Source organism: Herpailurus yagouaroundi, unplaced genomic scaffold (genome assembly GCF_014898765.1).
Source record: "Herpailurus yagouaroundi ecotype Mexico unplaced genomic scaffold, PumYag 198, whole genome shotgun sequence".
Classification (NCBI taxonomy): Eukaryota; Metazoa; Chordata; class Mammalia; order Carnivora; family Felidae; genus Herpailurus; species Herpailurus yagouaroundi.
Genome location: NW_024412429.1, coordinates 31,187,068 through 31,209,536, shown reverse-complemented (window position 1 = coordinate 31,209,536; position 22,469 = coordinate 31,187,068).

Here is a 22,469-nt window from a genome sequence, read left to right as displayed (position 1 = left end):
CATATATATAACTATCTTATAAAATTAGACTCATGTTCTATATACTATTTTATAACAAATATTTCCACATGTCAATACATATTGTTTCTAGCATACTTTTCACGATTCCATAATATCCCACCCATAGACACAATAATATAGAGTCCAGGCACCATTCTCAGTAACTTAGAAATATTATCTCACAGAAAAACATACAAGAGGTGGTTTTGTTATCCCCATTTTACATGCGAGGATACTGAGGCCCACAGAAATAGCGTGGTATTTGATTTTGAGCACTTAGCTACTATGGGGCAGAGACAGGACTGGTACTCCTGTGGTCTAGATCTAAAACAACATCCTTACCCCCTCTGATTGCTACATAGAACCAAAACTTCAGAAGCCCTTTAAAAATAGCAAATGCATTCCTATTAAATTCTTCAATACAGCACAACCGGAGTCCATTCTGTTGGAGCCATGCCATGCTGTCTTTTTTCTTCGTACACTTTCGTGTCCTTCACAAACTTACACTTATTTTCAGCGGTAATTATCTTTGCCATCAATTGAGACTATGTGTGCAGACATGTACCTACCCTACCCTGTGTCCTGACAGGCTCAATAAATGGTAGTGAAAAAATAATTCTCTTATTTTTTCTTTTCTTTTTTCCTTCCTCCCTCCCTCCCCCCCACCCCTTTCTTTCTTTCTTTTGCAAAAGTTTAGTGATTTGATTTTACTGACCAGGACCAAGCTACGCTAAAACACATCCAGTATTTTACGAGAAAAAAAAAGAAGCCTGGTTTCCTAGTTCCAAATGAAGCCTGCAGGGATTTCAAAATAATACATGTTACAGCTTCAAAGAGAAAAGATATTGAATGGTGAAATTTTGTAAATATCAAAGAGGCTTTCAGGCGGCTACTTTACAATTTGAAACACACATTTAACTTTAAAAGCAACATTTTGTAACCTGAGTTGTCTCTTTACACATTCATGAAAACCATGGAAATGCGAGAAAAACAAATCTTTACTTCAAAAAACAATGTGGAAATTCTAAATTATGAAAGGCGGTTTCCCGGAGCTGATACTGAAACAGTAAAACCACAAATGAACCTGGGGAGGATCCTAAGAGTAGCAATAATGTTAACTTTCTGACGTCAGCCCACTGGAAATAGGAAGTACACGCTTCTGCAATTGGACTGAGAACTGAGACAGCCGGTGATCCCAGCTCTGGTTGATGAGACCAGTCTGGCTGCCAACAGAGCCTCAACAAGCAGGCTGTGGCACAAGATGCCACCAGCAAGAGTGGCCACTGGACTCCCTCAAGACCCTTCTGTGAGTGCTGGTAACATCACTGAATTTGTGCCTACCGGTGCCATGCCCTACGTGATAATTATTATATATTTATCTCATTTTGCTCCACTGGGATTATGTTACTGAGTGAGAAAGAAGAGAAGAGAAGAGAGAAAAGAAAAGAAAAAAGAAAAAAAGAAAAGAAAAGAAGAAAAGAAAAGAAAAAAGAAGAAAAGAAAAGAAAGAAAAGAAAAGAAAAGAAAAGAAAGAAGAGAAGAAAAGAAAAGAAAATGGTTAAGAGCCCAAAACGGTTTGAGGCTTAAATCCCAGCTCTGTCACATACTGTTGGGGACATCTCATGTTTTTACCATCCCAGTATCCCCTCCTCCGTCTTTGGAAACAGCACCTTCCCTTTCCATTAGAAAACTTCTACGCTATTTTGTGCCAGTCTTTGCATGGAAAAATAGTAAGGCATGTGACCAAGGTACGCCAAATCAGACTCAACCACCCAGAAATTTGAATTGTGAGCCACGCCACAGAAAGTGACCAGGACTGATGATCTCTGTGGTGTTTTGCTGAAGAAACTGGTCCCTTAGGGGGTGCCTGGGTAGCTCAGTCGGTTAAGTGCCCAACTTGGCTCCGGTCATGATCTTGCAGTCTGTAAGTTCGAGCCCCACGTCAGGCTCTGCGCTGACAGCTCGGAGACTGGAGCCTGCTTTGGATTCTGTGTCTCCCCCTCTTTCTCTACTCGCCCCCCCCACCGCACCCCTAACTTGCACTCTCTCTCTCTTTCAAAAATAAATAAAACACGCCCTAGTGGGGCGCCTGGGTGGCGCAGTCCGTTAAGCGTCCGACTTCAGCCAGGTCATGATCTGGCGGTCCGTGAGTTCGAGCCCTGCGTCAGGCTCTGGGCTGATGGCTCAGAGCCTGGAGCCTGTTTCCGATTCTGTGTCTCCCTCTCTCTCTGCCCCTCCCCCGTTCATGCTCTGTCTCTCTCTGTCGCAAAAATAAATAAAACGTTGAAAAAAAAATTAAAAAAAAATAAAACACTAAAATTTAAAGAAAAAGAAAGAAAGAAAGAAAGAAAGAAAGAAAGAAAGAAAGAAAGAAAGTTCCTGCTGCCTCTATGCTGGGAACTGCTGTATTCTTACTCTTCTAATGATTCTAGTTGTTCACCCTGCCGTGATCGCCAAGCCTCTCCAGTATGTTTCAGTTTTACTTCAGTTAACCACAACCTGTTTCTCTTGTTTGTAACAAAGAACTTGGATAGCCTAAACACATTAAGTGAATCATACTCATAATCTCCATTGACTTCAGCAAGTGTAAAATATTTGGTTCAACCTAACAACTTTTTAACCATCACTTCAACATATTTGACAGTTTAAAAATATTATTTTAGTAACTATGGGATGTTTACATCATCTTCCTAAGAAGTTACGTCATAGGTGAGATTTTGAAAGTAGCGCTGACTTCCCAGCACTTGCGAGTGCTCGCAAAACTGGTGAGAACAAAATGAAATAAGAATAAAATGAAATGAGAGTTAAATGAAAATATGTCTGGAAAATATTTAGCGCCATGCCCTAAAAAGTAGATGATCTCTATCTTTTGGTTCTTATCACTATATGATGTCTGAAAGCATGAACATCTCAGTCCAAGGCAAGTTCAAACATTACGTCAATTATGCTAATAGTTTGTCATATAGTAACATCTCTGAGTTTTTGACAATGTAGGAATGACTGCTAGATAGTCATATTTAGACTAAAGAACTTAGGTGAAAAGTTGAACATTTTAGTGGGGCGGTGATCAACTTGGTATTCAGTTTTAACAAAATAGAACTGATACGCTGAAATAAAAAGGGGAGGGGAGGAGCTAATTTCTAAAAGAGCACTGAGCAAGATTCCCACCAAGGCAAGTAAGCAGTTTTTGAATCTCCCCAGGAATTTATGGTATTTCCTTCTAAATAATGAAGGGCTCTACCAGGGAGGTATTTTCAAATGTATGTCAAACAAAAGGATAACTAGTTTAGTCTTTGCTGTAAATGTATTTTAACATCGATGCGTACACGGGCACCTAATACAGACACTTGGAGTCGCTCTTAAGATTCCGTGGAACGTGGATGTGCAGAGGATTAAAACAAAATCAGAGATGTCCTTGGCCATTTGCTGTAGTTGACTCATGTACCTGAATGTTTAGAGGTTGGCACAGCCTTAGTCTCACTACAGCTTGGAGTTGGCCCAAAATACTCTTTAGGTAAAGTTCCTTCTGATGAAGCTCAGATTTAAGAGCCTGGGGTCATTTTTCTCCACTTCCTTGGTTTTTAAAACTTTTCCCCGCGTGGAGAAAACACACCAGTGACCTCTTTTCCCAAGAGCCTCCCCAGTGAGCCGATGTTCCAGAAGGCATTCTGCCTGCTCTGATGAGGCAGTCGAAGTTTGCGGGCAGCACGAGAGGAGGAAGGCATTTATCCAACAGCCTCCTTGCAAGGCGACCAACCCCTGATTTCGTTCAGATCCCTGAACCTAGAGGCAGGTGGTGATCTCCAGGGGGTGTCTCTCAGAGGTCTGAGCAGTCACGGCAATGTGGTTCCCCTTTGCCAGTGTTTGACCTCGTGTTTTGCACGTGACCAACTTCGGGCTGAAAAGATGTCAGGGAAAAATCTGTTGGGGGAAGGGGCTTCTAGAAAAGATTTTCTTCCTGCTTAAAACTATAGAGCCTTGTTAAACAACAACAACATCAACAACAACAACACAAAAACCTTTTGGTTCTAAAAACCTTTCTTTTTGTCTTAGAAGAAACTCAGGGAGGATACCTAGCTTGTAGTTGTATCAGTCTTTCCGTAACCACGAAATGACAAAATCATTGGGTGAGGAATCGATGTACAGAGTGTAATTACAAAAAGAGAGCCTGAATCCTTAATGTCATTTTTGAGTGACTGCTCCCCACCCCCCCACACCCCTCCCCCCGCCGACCGCCCCAGCCAATGGAACAGGAACTGTCTACCTCTGGACAACTTGTTAGCTGACATAATTAAATGCCTTTACTGCTTCTCTGTTACTTGCTGCTGAAAGTATTCCTAAGGGCATTAACCCTTAGACACCTTCCCGAAACCCCTTAATTTTAAATGCTTTGTGTCACCAGACCATAGGATCATCGTCTGACGATAAGGGCAAGAGAGACTGTATTATAATCTTTCAAAAATGAGCTCAAAATTCTGGTCACTGTTTTGCTGGCAGATATCAGGGGACTGGGTTTGTCACAACAGTCAAAGTGCCTACTAGTGTAGCAAGCGTGGCCAGCAGGAAGAATTTTAATTTTTTTTTTTTAACGTTTATTTATTTTTGAGACAGAGACAGAGAGAGCGTGAATGGGGGAGGGTCAGAGCCTGACGCGGGACTTGAACTCACGGACCGGGAGATCATGACCCGAGCCGAAGTCGGCCGCTTAACCGACTGAGCCACCCAGGCGCCCCAGGAAGAATTGTACAATAAGGACCTGTGAATGGGCCCTCTGGTAAAAATACTCAGCTGTCCTCTTAGAGAGAATTCTGGAATCAGAATGAAAGTTACAGTTAATTTGGAATGCTGGTCGTTTTTTAGCATTTTCAGAAATTAGGAGTTGGGCATTTGTTTGCACAGAAAGTGGCAAATTTTGAAAATACGGGGTATGTTTAAAAACATGAGAGAAATGGTTTTTTGAGTATAAAGAGAACTGTAGCCTCTTGAACCATGTGGCCTATTTTTCACATGTGGAGAATTCTAGAAGCACACGGGCTGCTGTGCTCTTGAAGATGCCCCACAGGCTTCTGCTGCTAAGAAGTTTTCCTGAATGCATAATATACCTGGGAAGAAATTTCTAAGGGAGGAACACCTTTTGCTGGTTTGCAGAGAGATTTTCAAACTTTTTTTTTTTTTTTTTACCATAACACACAGTAAGAAATCAATTTTACATGTCTAGAAAGAGTATGTTTGAGTGTATATACACACATATGATTAAAATCAAAGTTTTATGAAAAAATACATATTCTTTTTATACTCTCGTAGGCTCTATAACTTTTCTTCTCTTGCTCCTTCCATTTTTGAAATGGTTTTAACCTACGACACTGATTTCACAACCTGCTAATGGGGTCCCACTTTGCAGCTTGAAAAAGCGCTGAGTCAAGATAGTCTGTGTGGCACGTCACAGCTCCTATGAGTTCAACTGGCTTGAACAATATGGAAACGTGTTGTCTCACAGAGCAGAGAGAATCCAGAGACAGGACAGACCTGGGGTTGCTTGTCCTCGGTCACCCAGGTACTTGTCTCCGTGATGACTTCTGCAGCATCGGCTGCAGTCTTTGGCCGCCTCCCCTTTGCCATCCTAAGAGGCTGGTGTGTTGAATGTTTTCAGTTATTCTCTCGGACCCACGCTCTGCCCTTCTCTCTCCTTGCTCTGTGTCCCGTGAGACCCACCTATTCATGGATTACATGGATAGACTCCCTCACCTCCTGGCTTCTGCCTGGATTCAGCCAATGGGAAGCCCCTGTAGGCACAGAGCAGAGAGAAGAGAATGAGACTCGAATATTTACTTGTCTGGTTTCCCGCGAGGTTCACGTGTTCTGACCACCTTCCGCACCACAAGTACAGGGCTCTTCTCAAGGTGGCTCTCTCTCTATCATTCTCTCCTGGGTGCTGGTAACCCCTTACGCCTTGTGCCTTTGGACACAGATGTAATGTGGGCTCTGCTGTGACTCACCTTAGGGTGCTTCTTTATCCCTTGTGCTTTCGTTTCATACTGCCCTTAACCTCTGTCGATAGTCCCTTTTTATAAATCACTCTTGAGTCATTCCAATCTGAGTGTGGCAGGAATTTCTTGATGGGAGCCTGGCTAATTCCAGCTGCCCAGACCAACTGGGTTCACCGTCATCAGGGGAAAGAGATTGGATTCTTTTCCCAGAAGCCCTGACTTAGGGTCTCTGTGTTCCCCACCGACCAAAATGGGTGACGCTTACTTGTTTCTGACCAGTCAATGGAGAGGGAAAGGAATTGCCATTCAACTAGACATCTGAGGTGGAGTGGATACTAACCAATCACATGATGTTTAACCGAGAAGGGCCAAATAGAAAAGTAGCTCTTTTGTACCTAGGGGACGATGATGTTACAATATGAGATTTAGGCCAGCTTCGTGGCAATGAGTAAAGGAAAGTAGTTATCTCAGCAGCAAAATAAATTACTTAATTACGCAATCATTAGCACATTGGGCGACTGACCCAAAGATCAAAATTGTGTGTGTGTGTGTTTTTTTTTCTTGTCTAAAAATGAATCTCTCTTTCACACATTTCCCTTTCCCTTTGCCGTAAAATGGCAAGGTCGTAGAAGACTATGTGAACCATGTTAAAAAAAAAAAAAAAAAAAGAAGTTTAAAAGCTGCTTCCTGTACTCATCGGTAGAAATGTATTTTGTCTCTAAGTGACATTTCATATGATCACACAGCATATTATTGGCTCCAGAAGCTGATCCCAAATTAGGAGTAAACAGGTTTAACGTATGTTAACCCTATGTTACCCCAGAAATGTTCCAGGGATCAGGACAGGACCATGCCAGAGTTGGGGATGACCATATCTCACTTTCTTTTTCTTCTTCTCTCCAGGAGACAAGACACAGATGTCAATGCAGGACACTTGTACCAGCCCTGAATGCTTTTATTTTTTAATTTTTTTATGTTTATTTTATTTTGAGAGACAGAGAGACAGAGCATGAGTGGGGGAAGGGCATAGAGAGGGAAACACGGAATCTGAAGCAGCCTCCAGGCTCCGGGCTGTCAGCACAGGCCCTACGCGGGGCTCAAACCCACAAACCGTGAGATCGTGACCTGAGCCACCCAGGTGCCCTGCACTGAATAGTTTTTTTTTTAAACATTGAAACAAGAACAGAGAATAGTTCTGACCCGGGTTGACTCTTTCCCATGTGTTTCCCATCTCACCCCCGCTCCTGGAAGTCTGGTCTGGGATGGGATGTAAGTTTCATCTGTGTAATGTTGAATTTCTCTGCCTCTCTAACCGAGGTGATGGGCCTGATTTTTTTTCTTTTTCCCGTGACCTTTGTCTGTGTATCACGTCGGCGTCACCTTTCCCATGGCGATGGGGGTAGGGAAGCTGAAGGGTACAGTGGTGTGAGTGCCCAGCTTGAAGCAGGATTCTCATCTCAGGTCTGTGCTCCCAAACTGCACACGATAGCACCCTGGGACACCACAACAAATTCACGGGGACACTATGGAATGATCACAGTTTCTGTGGGAAACATCTGTGGAATAGCACACGAATCAGTAGCTCAGGGGAGCTCATGGTTTCAAAATGAGATCACATTGCATTTCTTTTGAGGACGTCACCTCTTTGCAAAGCTGGGTTTTTAGTTATTGCTGTGATACAAAGTAACTCAGGAAAGCCAGAGTAAAACAGGAAAGGAGGGTGATGTTCCACAGCCTGATCCTAAGGTTTCAGAAGTAGCAAAGGGCTCAACTGACATGCATATACTATTGGCAAGTAGCTGTGACAGTTAATAAAATGGCTATTATTTCTTCTTTCGCATTAGACACACACACACACACACACACACACACACACATATATTTTGTTTGTTTGTTTGCTTGTTTGTTTTTTCAAACAGCTACTCAGTTGTTAGGACATACGTACTTACTAAATTATTTGGACCTAACTGCTCAGTAAATAGAACTGTTAGGTATGTCCCTGGGCCAAGGAGCACCAGAAAAAAATTACTGAGACATTCGGGGTGCCATGAACCGAGAAAGCATAGGATGCTCTGAGCTCTGTCCTGGGCAAAAAGCCATAGTACTTTAGAAAATTCTTTTTTTGTTTTTTAACCCACAGATCAGCTTTATTACGGATAAACCTAGAAAACGTGGTTTTCCCTCAGTGGTCAAGTGGCTTTGCTAATTCTTCAGACCCGATTAAACAGATTTATCCACTTAATCACAGGCTGTGGCTGGGCTGCTTCCTGTCTCCCCCCAGGGGCAAGGCCTTTTTGCCATAAGACAGAGAGCAGTAGGACTTATGTACTTTACAGACAAATTGGCTCATAAAAAGAGGCAAGAGAGGAAGTCTGAAGTGGGAAAACTCAGCTTTGTCAGCAAGGCTCTCAATTCTCCCTGCTCAGGGAGGAGAAAAAGGCAGTAGGGAGAGATCAGGGATGTTCCTGGTGGAGTTCTCTCCAAACACAAACCTGAATCAATCCAAGTCAAGGGAATTGGAAGTTCCTCCTGTATTCGCATAGGGGAAGGGGATTCAGTTACCAAATGGGTGTTAGGGGCGCTGGACATACAAAAACAACATGTCTCCTTTGTGAGAAACAATAAAGCTAGTGATATTTTTTAAAATTTTCTCCTGTTTATCTATTTGAGAGAGAGAGAGAGAGCACAAGCAGGGAAGGGGCAGACAGACAGGGAGAGAGAAAGTCCCCAGCAGGCTTTGCACTGTTAGCGCAGAGCCTGATGTGGGGCTCGAACCCATGAACTGTGAGTTCATGACTTGAGCCCAAATCAAGAGTCAGATGCTCAACCAGCTGAGCTACTCAAGCGCCCCAAGCCACTCGTACTTTAATATACTTTTCAGTAAGTTTATTTGTTTATTTATTTATTTATTTATTTATTTATTTTTGAGAGAGAGATAGCAAGGGGGGAGGGGCAGAGAGAGAGAGAGGGAGACAGGGAATCGCGAGCAGACATCACACCATCCGCAGAGCCCAATGTGGTGCTCGAACTCACGAACTGGGAGATCATGATCTGAGTTGAAAACAAGAGTAGGACGCTGAACCAACTCAGCCGTCCGGGTGCCCCCAAACTAGTTGCATTTTAGCAAATAAGTTTGCATTTCTTTGGGGGTCAGGTGGAAGTATTTTCACATTTTTGTTACCAGATTGCATTAGCTCTTACGTGAATTGACTTTTCACGGAAAGCACATTTTTAAAAAGCCCTTAGAAATGTATCCTGTAAGAGCCGAGTCTTTGTGACAAGGCCTGGCAGGGGATGGAATAGAGAAAGAACCGTAGGTGAGAATGGGGAAAAAAAAACTTCATCAGTTCCCAAGGCTTTCACCCATGATGAAAACCTTTTCTCTGGATTCTTGGGAGAGTCTGAATGTTTTCTCTTGCAAAAGCCTTCATGCCTTCACATGCTCACCCCCTCTCTCCCTTGGCGAACCTGCACCAAGGAGGACCTTCCACACTTCCTCTGCCGGAAGGGCCTGCTGGGGCGATTCTGCAGCTGGTGTGTCGAGGGTCCCCTCAGCAGCCCCCTCAGCAGAGCCCTGCGGACCCACTCGACTCTTCTAGAAAGCAGGCCCTCATTCTCTGCAACTTCGTGCCTTTTCATGCTCTGGTAAGGAAACCACACACTCCCACTCCCCCACCGCCCACTCTCACCGCTGAATCATGTATTATGCTGCAGGGAGAACGCGGAAGACATTAGTCAAGGAGCACTTTCCTCCCCTCTGCTCCCCACCACCCAATCCACAGCTGCCCTTCCTCCTCCTGGATAAAAACAGCAGCCAGCTCTCCTGTCAAAGTTGGTCACAGATCCACTGAATGCCATACCTACCTACCTCCTACCCCTCCCTTCCTTTCTCCCTCCCTCTCTTCTTCCCTTTCTTCCTCTTTCCTCCTCCCTCCCCACTCTTCCTCAGCCTGGCAGTCCCATAGAAGCTTCCTTGCTGCACACGTCTCTATTCTGACATACAGACCTACTGCTTTAGCCCCCAACCCCTCCCCCGACCTGACCTGATTCCCCCCTGCACCGTGCCTTGCCATTTCCATCAGAGGAAATTTCTCCAAGAGGCCTTCTCTTCACATTTCTGTTACCCTAGGAGGTTGAAAGTGTTTATTAGGGGTAGAGAAAGCCCCCCCCCCCCCCCAGTGCGTTCAGATGTCTGGAGAAATGGCCTCTAGGCTGAGAGTCCAGGACTGATTGCATTGAATATCTGTGGGCAGAGGCCCGGGAATCTCCGTTTTTATCAAGTGCTCAGGGTCACTCATATCCGGTCCCCTTAATAAAGACCTAGAAATGTCTTCCTCTGATTGGCTGCAAGCACCTTTAAAGCGATCAAACCTTGGTGGTCACCAGGGGCTGGGACGAGGTGTTGGGCTGGGGGAGAAGGAGGAATCGCTTAATGTGTACAGGGGTTTTCTTTTGGGGTGATGAAAATATTTTGGAACTAGATAGAGTTGGCAGTTGCATAACATTGTGAATGTACTAAATGCCATGGGATTGTATATTTTACAATGGCTATTTTATATTATGTGAATTTCACCTCCATTTTAATCATCTGCTGAGGAAAAAAAAAAACAAACCTCATTTAGTGCTCTCTGGCAGAAAAATGCTTACAATCTTTTTGATGGGCTCTCCTCGGGGAATAAAATTATAATAATTAATTAGAGGGAGAAGTGGGTTCTTCTATAGATGAATAGTCTAGAGGTTGTCTTCATAAACAAAATATTGGGCTATGAGGCTTCAGTAACAGAAACTTTATTTGTATCTAACTTGGCCTTGTTTCTATTATTTATTTGTATTGGGTCCCTAGGAAGGAAGATAAAACAATTTTTGAGATATATAAAAAAGTGTATTTTCTTATATGCTACTAGCCAAGTTGGAAACTGTTTGCACATGAGATAGCAAATATTGAAAAGCCTATATAAGTAAATTATAAAAGACGTTGAAAGAAGAGAAAAAAAGCTATAATTATTCAGCAATTTCTGAGGTATTTCAGCTTCAATTTCATGCCACCTCATTTGAAGAAGGAGGAGAGCTGCTCTGTGGGGACTAATTTGCACTGACAACATGCTGTGCTTTAATGGACCCTCTGCAAAAGCCAAGATTGTGAGTGGGATCAATAGTGTATATTCTTTACTAAGGCATTTTAATGCATTTAACCACATTTGGGTATTAGTCTTAATAAGCTTTCCGAGCCTTGACTATTATTGCCCCTTGGAGTTTTAATAAGAAATACAGAATTGCATATTGTATTCCCATTAAATAAGCACATTCATATTAGAAATCATTATGGAAACTAATTATTTAGAAAAAGGAAAGTCATGCTACTGGTTGGATAATCCTAACCCTATCTTTTACAAGATATGAAAATACCCTTTATTCCCGGAGTATCTTCCCTAAAGCAATGACTGAATATATTTCCCCAATCCAAATCACTTCCTCTGCTTCTCTGCTTGAGGGTGGGAGAGAGCCTGCAGGAACTTGACCTTCCCTGGCCCGGAGGCTCCCCAAGGCTGGCAGGGAGAGTGTGAGGGGGGGCAGCAGACGGTTACAGGATCGGACCCCTTCACTGGGTGCTCACTGTGGCAGCTAGCCTTGGTTACCCCCTCCGCACCGGGCACTTTCCATCTCCTGTCTTGTCCATTCCTCACAAATGGCGCTCCTCGCTTCACAAACAACATCAGTCTCCCCAGCTAGAAAGCCGAAGCTAAATTTCAAACCCGCGTTGGTAAAGCTATCAAACCCTTTATTGTCTCTGAGATGCAAAGCCCTCTCTCCTGGAAATTAGCGAAAGGAGGAGTCCCTTTCTCCCGCCAGACAAGCAGGAATAAGAGGATCATGGCGCCTTCCTGGGTTTGGAGGGTTTGGGTGGGCCTGTGGTCTCTCCCCGGACGCCTGGGAGATGGCAGAATCCCTATTGGCCTCCTTCCTTGGAAGAGCGCGTTATTGAATTTGAAAAGAGGAGAGGAGTCATTAAATTGGTTCCACGACACCTGCTGGGAGAAGATAGCTAGCTACCATTACAGCTCTCCAAGTATCGAGCAGAAGGATTTAAGAAGTGTCTCCCATACTCAGGAATGGGGGTGTGGGAGAGGAGCTGGATTTGAAGTGACGTCTCAGATTCCTCACTCTAATTGCTACACGATATTTTCACTATATTGTTAAACATTAAAATGTGTCTTCAGTTTTTGGCAAGAAGTTTTAAAACATCAACATTCAATTTTCTGCCAATTAACAGTCATTGCATTTAAGACTACCTAATGGAGCTTTCTGATTTTAAGGTACTTAAAATACTAGAAACTCAAATGCCATATCTTAACCCAAAGGTGACTTTTTATAAGCAAGCTATAACCTTTCTAACAGACCTTGAGCCACCGTGACTTTTCCTTGCAGCTGTAACTCTAATGAGCTTTGATGGCTTGCTCCGGTGTATTCCCCACCTGGTTTTGAATCTGTAGTGAGTCGTCAGCTGGAGTCCAAGTTGCCATCTCAGGTGGCCACGTAGGCAAAAGGTCAGGGAAAGTCGATCTTCGTCCAAAGCGGCCCCAGCAAAACTATCTCATTTAAAATCTGCTGGAAGTTGGCATTTTCTTTCCTTCTTCGTATCAGTGCCTGCACTCTGATGAACAGAGCAGGAGAGAAGCAAAATGCTGTGAATGTAGCAGGCATAGAATCTAAGAACCTCAGAAAGCCGAGAGACAACATGTTACCTTTTAAATACTAGATTTTGTGTTTGGTACTTTGAGCGGGTTTTTGAACTCGTGTGGCTTGATATACAGCCAAGGGGCAACTGCATATCGATCAGGATGGCCATGAGTCACATCCAAGTTCAAGGTGTATGTATTTCTATGACTAACCTTTGTCCAAACATTCCTACCAGAGACTGCTTCTTCTGGTCCCGCAGGCAGGCTTCAAGTTTCCAAAGATGTAACCACCCAAAATGTTCACTATAGAACAGAGCATTTCTGTCCACCTTCCTAGTTTTACTGTCATGGTGGGAGAGAGAAAATGACTCCATGAATGGAGCTCCTGACATGGCGTCTTGCATGTCGTTGAGGCTATATTCAGCTACATGTTGGCTGTTCCCTTTGGCCATCAGAATCACCAAGACTTTCTGAGAGTAAAGGCAACCTGCCTCTTCCCCAGTAGTAGGAAATGCCCCCACTTCCGGGTGCGACCCTCTGAGTGGAAAGGAGAAGTCCCCTACATGGAGTACGGTCATACACAGATGCAGACAAACACCAGAGACCTTTTTAAAAGGACTGCCCGGGGCGCCTGGGTGGCTCAGTCGGTTGAGCGTCCGACTTCAGCTCAGGTCACGATCTCGCGGTCCGTGGGTTTGAGCCCCGCGTCGGGCTCTGGGCTGATGGCTCGGAGCCTGGAGCCTGTTTCCGATTCTGTGTCTTCCTCTCTCTCTGCCCCTCCCCCGTTCATGCTCTGTCTCTCCCTGTCTCAAAAATAAATAAACGTTAAAAAAAAAAATTTTAAAGGACTTCCCCTGAACGGAAGAAGGTGCTGTAGGAGTTCTGGCTTTTCTGTGGGATTGGGGGCCACTGTGAGGAGATCCATACCTGCCTGAACAGCCACTACGTCCCTAACACTGAACATGTGGGGTGATTGTAATAGAAACCACATCATGGGCTTTGGGTTCAGAGTTTTTGTTTGTTTGTTTGTTTGTTTTGTTTTGTCTTGTTTTTGCTATGATTCTTATTTAACCTCTTTGAGACTCCAATTCTTCTGTGTTAAATGAAGGTAATAAAAATCTACCCTACAGAGGGGTGAAATTGACTAGTGCAATACTTTTCTCTTAGCAACTGTTTGATCGGAACTAGGGACGTTGTTGACTAAATTGTTGACTACACAGATATGGCCCCTTGTTCTAATGAAGTTTATAGTCCAGGAAGGAAGGTGGACATTAAACCAACAATCGTTAGTCAGAAAAACCAGAAGATGTGAACTGACCCTCAGTGATCCAACAATCCAAGCTTTATTACTTTGAACTATTTTTAGCCCTCTCCTTTTCTTGTCCTCTGTCTCTTCCCTTGAGCTATGAGGAACTTCAGAAGAAATGTGGTAGTACCCACTGCTCTAGTCTTAATTTTTAAACTTACGGGCTTCATGAAAGTTTAAAATGGACAATTCAATATATTAATCAGTGTTCTGATTGCAAAGAATAGAATCTTCTCTGGCCAAGCAGAATGGTACGTAGCAGGGAGGAGTATCAATAGTTCTCCGGCCGTTGGGAGGCATGAAGAGACGGTTCGAGGCTGAGTTATGAGGCAGAAGCCCTCAGCCACGCTGTGAGCCAGGCCATTAAGAGTGCAGTCACCTCTACATTGGTTGAGAAACTATCAAAGCAAAAATTGCCACCTCCACCGCCTCAGACCCAGGAATCCCTGCTTCAGTCTGCACCAGCGCCGTGGGAGCCCTGGACCCTGCCTTTGACCCCATGTGACTTGGTACCGAATCAAAGTCTTGTGTGCGCGCATCCAATTGGAGGCGCCCAAATCACATACAGAGCGTACCGCAAATCACACCAGGGAAATGTGGTTTTAGCTTTTTAGCCTCAGCACTCTTTAAAAAAATTTTTTTCTAATGTTTATTTATTTGAAAGAGAGAGAGCGAGAGCGAGAGTGAGAGCACAAGTGGGGGAGGGGCAGAGAGAGAGGGAGACACAGAATCCGAAGCGGCTCCAGGCTCTGAGCTGTCAGCACGGAGCCTGATGCAGGGCTCGAACTCACAAACTGCGAGATAATGACCTGAACCGGAGGTGGACCCCCAACCGACTGGGACACCCAGGTGCCCCTAGCCTGAGCACTCCTAGATGGGAGTAAAGCATGCAGGTAAAGCAAGGCAACCCACAGGCTTCATCACAAAGTGGTCAGTATGGGCAAAACTTTCAACTGAACAAGGGCATCTCTTTTTAAGAAGACGAGTCGATTCTCTTGTATCTTCAACCATATCTTTGGCTCCATGGCAGTGGAGGCACGCTTTTTAACTCTTAATTAGTGCCCTAATTCAGTCTGACTTATAATAGGAAGAGTGGGGAAGATGCTAAGCAATCCTATTGTTCTTGTAATCTTTTGCTTGTTTGTTTGTTTGTTTCATGCCTGACCTGGGATGTTTATTAAGAGAATGCCACCCACGTCTGGTGTCAGTTTCCTGATGTTCCACAGAGTTTCACTATTGGTTTTGCCATTTGCCGGTCAATGTGGTTTGCAGGCGCAGCGGATGAAATGGATCCAGAAAGGGAATGTAACATCTGTGACCATTCCAAACCTTTCAACATCATGATCTGTTGATCAGAAACCAAAGCTGCTAAGAACAAAGTACAAAACGAAGGAAAAAAAAAATCATCTAAAAAGCCAATTACTCATTATAAGTTTGAACACAAATAACCTCTGTTTGTGTGTGTCTGTGTATGTGGACCACATGTTAAAAAACAAATTAGAGTTCTGGTGCACATTGATTGGGGGTGTGCACGGGACTGCCTTCCAGGGACTGCCTTCCAGGACTGCCCGGGACTCAGGTAGTTTCCTGAAACATGGGACTTTCTGTGCTAAACCAGGATAGTCTTAGGCAAATCCGGCTGGTGGGTCAGAGTAATGTATCCTTAGACATAAAGATCTTGTGGCCTGTTGTCTCAGATTTGGGCTGCCAGACATTACAAGAAGTTGCAAACTGTCGAGACCATAGATTCAGCCACGATGGTCTTTATTTATTTTTAAATTTATTTCCAAGTTAAAAACAGACTTTTACCAAAATAGACACGCCCAGCTATTCTTGGTAATACTCTTGATGATGCTGCATAATCCAGAAATGCTAGGCATCCCCGCGTGGCTTCTGTGTTGTAGGGTGAGAAGTACAGCATTCCATGTGTCACCATCTCTGCCGCTCTCTATTGTCTTCACTGCTACTGAGCCTCAATTCTCGGTTGTCACTTACCATCTTGCTTGTGCCACTGCTTTTTTTATAAGTGAGAAGCATGAATTTTTTATACACCCCCGTGCAAAATCAGAAAATGAAACATACACTGAGAAGGCCATGCATTTCAAGAAAAAGTGGAAGAGTTTCTTTGAGTTGACCTCCCTGCCACATTTACATCACCTGCCTGACCTCTGGTTTGTGGTTCCTACTCCAAGGAAGAGAGTTCAGTGGAGAAAATAACTTTGCTTAGTCTTTTATGGATACTGTGATCCCTAACAGAGAAGTTAAAGATGCTCCTTTTCATACCATGCAGTCACTTAAGCATGTTTTCAAAAACTGTTTGTTGACACGAAAGCCACTCATGATTATTAAATGAATAAAAGACGGATACATTATTGTAAGTATATAGTCCGCGTGTATCTGCACTTACAGTATGACATCAGTTAGGAAAGAAACGTGTATATGTAGGAAAAAAAAAACTGGCAGGAAACATACCAGACATTAACACTCATAACCATATGAGTGTTAACCATAACTCTCCCCTACCATACGTATGTACATGCTGACCCCATATATACTATATATATGCTTACTATAAATAAATGCCAAGCTTCCCAAAGGTCTTTATTAGAATTCCCATTGTCATCTTGTCCTCATTCCGAAAATCCAAAAGATGTAAACTCCAAAGTGACAGGTCAGGTGTTGGTAAACTTTTCCTGCGAAGAGTCATAGAGTAAATATTTTTGGCTTTGCAGATTATGTGGTCTCTGCCCAAATACTTAGTTCTGCAGAGGTAGGATACAAGCCATGGATACAGGATACAGAGGTAGGATACAACTTTTTTGGACACTGACATTTTAATTTCATGTAATTTTGATGTTCACAAAATGTTTTCCTTCTTATTTTTTGCCCACCCAAAACATTCTTAGCTCATGGGCCGTACAAACGCAGGTGGTGGGGCAGATTTGATCATCTGGCTCTAGTTTGCTGACTGGTGTTACAGATCATCGGTGTTTCCACTCAGGCTGAAGGTTCGTGGATCTCAACAAGCTGTAGAAGTAACTTACGGGATTACGGTGTATTACTATGATCTCTCCAATGGAAACAAACATTATTACACAAGGATGCTGCAGTTACCAAGCATACGGTGACTGTTCTTAGATTATATACCAAGTGTCCAGGGTGGGAGTGAAGTGTGGATTCACATCTGGTAAGGAAAGTGGCATATTCGCAACTGACCCATGCAAATACTGCCCCACTTAATAATTACATTTGGAAGAGCACACAATGGAAATTCACTTGGAGGGGAAATTTCTAATGCGGACAGGGTGGCAGCATTATTCATCGGGATATTATGTCATTGACTGATGGTTTGTATGGACAGTGAAATTGATAGATCTACTTTAATTTTCACTGGTTATAAATTGTTTCCTAATAAAGGGCAGAGAGAGAAATTATGGGTCCGGGGAGTGACGGGAAATTTTTCCAGCTTTGCTCCCGGGGACATGGGTTGCTGGGCCTTAGCTGCAAAGAAATAGGATCGCCTATTTTTAGGAAGAGAGTTTCTATCGTGCTGATTTGCAAGGAAAAGACCCTCCTGCAGGTCTGAGTGGAACACTGCAGATTTTGCTTTACCTTTCCCAACGTTTCTAAGTGGAGTCGTACATCAGAAACATATGCTATCACGTGGATGCCTGAAGCCTTCCCCAGAGCCACTACGGAATCGGAAGGTCTGAGGTGGGATGCTAGTCTCTCCCTCCTTTCTTGTTGCGAAGACAACTGCCCACTGCCCCCGTTCCTCATCTTCCCTGCCCTGTGATAAACTTCAGCTTTCCCGGGGGGGCAGACAGGGATGTTGCCTTCAAGCGGCCTCTACCTTCCGCCCTGCAAAAGCCACAGGGGCAGAAACCCACCAGGAGCCTGGCTAACTTCCAGGAGCAAGGCAAAGAGGAAACACAGAGAACAAAGCATAGAATAATATCTCAATAAATTAACCTGCCGCACGCACTAAAACCTGACAACCGCAGGGCTATGCAAGTTAGCTTGACAAATGGCAGACTGAATCAGCAAGTCAGCCGGTCAGTAAGTGGCCGGTGAGGAGAGGTGATGGGTGGTCAGGAACTGCCTGAGATTGGGCTGTTGTACCCACCCCCTCCCCACAGCCCAAGATTTCCGTTGTGGCAGGAAGAAACAGCTACATTGTAGGGGCCAATCCTGTTTGAGCCATGAGGGACTGAGGGCCCCAGTTCTCATAAGAATCCTCCCTTTCTTATTTCTGGGACACAGTGTTTTACTCCCTGATTCACTTTAGCCCCCAGCATCTGTAATGTTGGGGGCTGCCTTGACTGTATCTTGGTTGTACGTGGGGACTAGAATCTGGTTCTGAACATTCTCTGTCCAAAATGGCGGAGTTCCCCAAAGCAAACGCCCCCTGAATCCACCTGCCCCTGAATTTCTTACTGCTCCCTAAGCCGTTTCCTTACCTAGACTCCTGCATGTAGGCTTTTGCTTACTTCTAGTAACCACTGAGGTCCAGTGGTTCTGAAACTCAGGCATGCCTCAGAATCCCCTGAAGAACTTGTTAAAAACAGATCACGGGACTCCAACTCTGAGTTTTCTGATAACACAGGCCTGAGGGTAGACCCAGGACATTTGCATTGCTAATATGTACCCAGGTATGTATGTTGCCGGGCCCCACACTTTGAGAACCATCACAGGCCTACTAACTGTTCGAATCAAATTTACTCTTCCAGAAGTTTGGGCTGCATCCATCCCCCAGGAAGCAGGACCGATTCATGGGCCCAGGGCCTCTCTCTGATTTTTCCAGATGCTGTGTCAGGTTAAGAGGTTGTGTCTAGCCTGAGGAGAGTCGTTTTTACACAGTAAGCATTTGACTGAATTCGTTCATGCATTCTACTTCCCGGTCAGTTTGTAGGTATAGATGCAGAATCATATTTTTGTAGGGTGTTTCCATTTCCAAGCAAGGAGTAGCGTCGCCTAAAACGCATTATGAAGCTGACCATAATTATCTCAATGGTTCTCAGGGAACATCGTCACTGTCTACTGAGCCTTCAATAGGTTGGCCAGGTGCTCACATGAATTATCCTTCAGAGTTCTGGTAGGAGAGAGACTACATGGTCCCATTAAGAGATGGCCGCCAGACAGGAGCTGTGGGTTTCCATGTGACAAGCGGCCGAGCTACAACCACCTGGCAGGGAGGGAGCTCGGGGTGGGGAGGATGCCTGGATCTCCCTCCCCTCCCCTCCATGGTCTCCCACTGGTGCCTCCATGGAAATCGGGTAGCAGCAGAGCCTACTGATGTGTGCGTATGGGTCAACGTCCCAGGACACAGCTCAAGTACAAAGGAGTAACACGTGGTTCTAGAAGACCCCGCACAAATTTTCCAGTGCGATGCAGATCTTCACAGCAGCCCTCCCAGGAACACTCTGCTCTTCTCGTTGGACAAGCCCCGAGGGCTTCTGTAGCCTCTGCTGCATTCATATGGCTAGTAGGCTTCAGAGGTGAAGTTCAAAACCCCAGGGGGTTGTCTCCATTAGATGAAAAGGACAGAGGAGAGGAAGGGATACCTCCCCGGAGAACCAGGAAGCCTTCCTTATTTCCTGTTCCTATTCACCCTGGAAATCGTTAGCAGCTTACAGAGGAGCTTCACATCACAAGCTTCTGAGATGCTAGGGCAAGGTGGTGGCAGTTGTGGAGGGTGCAGATGGTTGGAAGAGAATCTACTTTCCGAGCACAGCGCGTGCTCTCATCCCAAGTGTTCCCCAGCATAGACATGAAGGAAGGGCTTACGCATTCTTTGGGGTCTATTAGACACGTCAGAAAGACCAAGGATGGATGAAAACTTGCTGCCTTCTTTTAGTACATGTTACTTCCGTCTTTGCCAGTCAATCACTGTGTGACTTCCTCTCAACATCATCAGTCATTTGTCATTTACCAAATGCTCTTGGGGGCATGGTTCACATGCAGGCTTCACATTTTTCAGCATAGATGATAATACTCATGAAACTTACGGCATCAATTATGCCTCAAAACAATTTAGGTGGCACCTGCTAATTATTTTAACACTTCTAGATAAAAGGTGCTATCTATCTCATTTTCCTCTTCTGAGACAGGCACAAAAATGAAGCAATATAGAATTGAAGAAGAGAGCTCTCCCAAGATGACTTTTCCCTTGCCATAGTGAATATTTAACTGTTAAACATGATGCGAGTGTCTTTAAGAAAGCCAATATAATTGCTGTAGAATGTCGAAAGCATGCTGTTCAGCATGTGCCTTCTGTCTGCCTATGACCTGCGTGCCATAGCTTAAGGTCAGCAAGTAGAAAAGTGTTGAGAAAAATAATCTAGCTCAGAGCTCTTTCTGGAAGGAAGAAGAAAAATTTTCAACAGATTTAAATATTTTCAGAGGCAGGGTAGGGAAAGAACGTGTGAAGAGGGGTGGGCTGGGTGGGGGGGAAGACAGGCCCACAGGGGTGTAGGAACCCAGGGCGAGTGTCACAGCACCTGGCCATGCGCAGGGCCACCTTCTCTGGACGGCAGATGTTTCACTGCTGGTTTAAGAGTGTGGGCCCAAACCTTCAGAACCTTCCAGTTTCTCTTAAAAAGCCAGGATCTGAAATGTAATTTCTCATTATTGGCCATTAATAATGGACCAAATAAATCCACATGTAAAATAAATCACATTTGAAACAAAAATAAAAATCGCGTAAAATTTAAAACAGTAAAAGAAAAAAACCAGGAAATAAAACAAATCTACTATGATCTGTCCCTATGTGTCCAGGTCAGGGAATCTGGGAATAGAAACCCAGTACTCCCCAAATAAGCAGACTAATTAAATAAACTATATCTAGTCTTCAAATGTAAAACTTACCTCCCAGGATTGAGGTTGATTGGACGTATAGGGCTAATACCGCAGGAACACCATTCTTCTAGGCTAACTTTATTCAGATCCAAACTCTGTTCTTTCCCCTTTCTACTTCTGAAGTGCACAGATGTCACACACACATTTGCTTTTCACGTATTTTAAAAATTCAGGCGGAAAAGCGAAAGGCCTTTGTCTCCCGTTTGCTTGAGTTTGTTGGGCAAAAATAGGTCTCTTTTTCATCACCACGTGCACAAGCCATTTTATTAGTAATTTACCACAGTGTTCCACAGCAGAGATAAAGCAGACACCTACGTGATCATTAGGTGTTCAGGGGCTCTGCAGAACTTTTAATTTTCTTGTACCTGCCGTCACCTGGCCTCTCATTTCTTTCTAAGGTTTGTGTTTTCTATTCTGCTGCCTGCATCACCTTTAGCTTCGTGTTGCAGGCTGCCTGGGCAGGTTTGCTGCTGTATAGAGAAAGCAGATGGATACAGCTTGCTGTGACCCAATTTCCTACCCTCTGCCCCACTTTCACAGGTCCTTTCGTCTGTGATGTGCAGTGCAGAGGTCCTGGGGCCGTGATGCATCAGGAACCTCCGTGCGGCTCTTGACCCAACCGCTAACCACTAACTAGAAAAAGAGGTGTTCTGGGTGGAGTCTCCTTGCTCGTTAAATGTGGGCATCTGACCCAGTTTTAGGCTCCCCCGTTCAGAGGGAAAAGCAGGTTCCTCACCAGATGAATGCTTCCATGTGATGTCCTCAAAGCCAATGGTTCTCTACTCAAAGAGTAGACAGACTGTGGGAAGCCTGGGACTTGTCCGTGTGACTCCCTACCTTTCTTCTGTATCTGACTGGCAATGCTGACTTCTCTTGTCCTCTGCAGAAAAGACCCAGCCTCGGCTTGACGCTTCCTCTGTGAGCAAAGCCTCTCCTTTGAGTGCTGTCTGGTCTTCCTGAGGTGTCGGCGTTCAAGAAATACCATGGGTTAAGCGCTCACTTGTATTATCCTGTGGAATGCAATTTGAGGAGCTAGGAATTATTGTGTTCATTTTGAAAATGTGGACACAGAGGCTGGGGTAGATTAAGGGCACAGAACTGGTAAGGGCTGAAGCTGAGTTCTGAGCCCTTCTAAGAGTATTCTCTGCCACTATAAGGTAATATAAAAGGGATTTTGAAAGCTTCTCTCTTATCACTTCTCTTTCCGTCTCTCTCTCTCTCTCTCTCTCTCTTAGATTCTGTACACACGCAAAAGGTTCTATATCAGGGGATCTCTGAAAGCACAGATGACTGAAGCAAAATTAGGTCCTCGGTGAGGCCCATGAACCTCACGGCCACATGGCCTCTGGAGGGGTGGGAAATAGAAGGAGCAAGAAGGATGCTGGGGTGAGGGTGGGTAGGGATCCCAGATGGTTGTGGAATCTGCATTAGAGAAAGGAAACGTGAGAAATATCCACAAATAGAGAGTTAGAAATAAAGGAAACGCTTATTGCCACCAGAGTGTCAACTTTCTCCTGGGCGTTCATCAGATGCCATTAATGACCACTGTAAAGAGTCCAAAGTATATGTTTGCTTTTTTGTGTGGTCGGCTCTTGCTTGAGTCTCGGTTTGAAAACACTTGTTGTTTCATATTCTTGCAGG